We start from the raw sequence: 2,200 nt of genomic DNA, 5'->3' as shown, positions 1-2,200 counted from the left end.
AGAGGACCAGTAACACAGAACTCTCACTTGAGGCGGGATCTACAATAGTAGAACTTATAAATAGTAGAACTCATGAACGAGACAGGAAAAGGGATGAGGTATGAGTGGGCATAAGGAGTGTCACACAAAGGACAAAATGTTTCATCTGATGTTGATGAATAACTTCCAAGAAAATTCTTGTACAGTATGTTTGCTATAGTTGGTAACAACACACTCCATGCTTGAAAATAACTGAGAGTCGATGCTAAGTGTGATAACTACAAATAACAAGTGCATGAGGTAATGTGTATGTAAAATATCTTGATTTAGCCACTCTGTGTGAATACATAGACCACAATATCACAATGGGAGCCATAATTATAAATACATTTTACTTGTCAACCAAAAGTAATTGAAAAAGAAAGAAAAATTCTGTGAGTTAAAGTTGACCTTCTCTAGCTATTTTCTTCAGCTCAAAGACTTATTCAAACCCAACAGACCTGGCTATGGCAGTCACTGTCCAAGGAAGAGCTTATGCTTCAGAATCCTTAGGTTATGAAGAGTCTATATACAGTTGCCATTTTCCAAAGTCATCTTGAAATTTATCTTAGGAAAATTCTTGAATTAAAGATTCAGGGAAGACTCTGGAAAAGGCTAGGAAATTTCCCCTATCAGTTGTTATCAAATGATAACAAGTACAAAGATGAATCAAAATCAACTTGCAGTTAAAAATTATAGGTTAAAACCATAGAAATAAAAAAATATTTTAAGCCTATTAAACTAATGAAGATTTTCAACACACACTCTTCTGATATGTGATATGTGGTAGATTGATGTAAGATCCTTCTTAATGGTGTAAGAGCAATGCAATACATGTTAATAGGATCCACGCCTTGAGGTCTGAGTTTTGGTCTTTCTTATACTACTGAGAGAAATAACTTCTGTCACTGAGATGCTGCCTTTAGCTACAGGTTTACATCAGCCAAACAAGAAATTGGGGAGAGAATGCACCCCTTACAGGAATAAATGCTGCTAAATTAATTTCAGTATGCTAGAGAGATTAAAATTCTTTCAACTTAATCATTTTCATCTTATGATTGTCTTAAAAGAACATAACCGACCTTGAGTCAAGATATTTTAGTATGAAAATTATTTCTCTCCACAAAAAACACCTGTCAAATGTTCAAGTACTTATATTAATATAAATGGACTCTACAAATAGTTCCTATAATAAGAAAATATGTAGGGTAGTGGGTAAAAATAAATGTGCCATTTCAAAATAGAAAAAGGCCTTAAGAACCACCAATATAATATAATATAATAGAAAAAACTTCATTCCTAAGAAATGATTTTCTAGGGTGATAAGTCAAATATACTAAAATTGGTGCTAAATGAAGGCAGAATGACTTTACAGTTTAAGATATAAGCCAAAGAACACAGTATAAAATCTTTAATTTATCAGCAACAGAGGCAAATAGAGTCCAATTCATTATTATCTGACCTGTTCTTATCACATTACATATAACTGAAGCAGAAACAATAAGGATGGACAGTTGGTACATGCGTTTCACTAGCAATTTGACCAACCTTAAATGCTTTTACTTAAAGTCTAGTAAAAGAACCAAATATATTACATACATTGCAGACATTGCATGACCTCATGCTCTGAGCAATACTTGTAACATAATTTTAAATAAAAAAGATAATGTGCAATCAAATTGAGTTAATTTCTTAAAAATAATTGAAGTGAACAGGGCTGTTATCTAACAGGGCAGAAATAAGATGCAGAGGGAGACTTGCACAAATAGAAAAAAAGAACAGAAAGCACAAACAGCACAAGAGCCCTGTTAAATCAGCAGGGGACATCTACTCCATAGATGGAATCTAATTGCAGAGCTGGAATTTTAGACATGACTGACAAAGACTGAGCATGAAATGGTGGAAATTCTTAACCATTCAGTCAAGTCCTTCCTCTGCTAATCACTTCCCATCCATAGATAATAGGTCTCAATGGAAGAAAAATGGGGACCCGTTAGGGACCCTTATGTTAAATCAGTTATTTTGTATATGTGTGAGTGTCTGTGTATATGTATATGTATCATATGTATGCAGTACCATTAAAGACCAGAAGATGTTTGATTCCCTGAAACTAGAGTTATAGTTGATTAGGAGTATTCTGATAAGAATACTAGGAGCAAAACCCAGGTCCTCTGCAAGAACA

Source organism: Phodopus roborovskii, unplaced genomic scaffold (genome assembly GCF_943737965.1).
Source record: "Phodopus roborovskii unplaced genomic scaffold, PHOROB, whole genome shotgun sequence".
In the NCBI taxonomy this organism is placed as follows: Eukaryota; Metazoa; Chordata; class Mammalia; order Rodentia; family Cricetidae; genus Phodopus; species Phodopus roborovskii.
The sequence above is the reverse complement of the archived record's forward strand: the minus strand, read 5'-3'. Positions refer to the sequence as shown.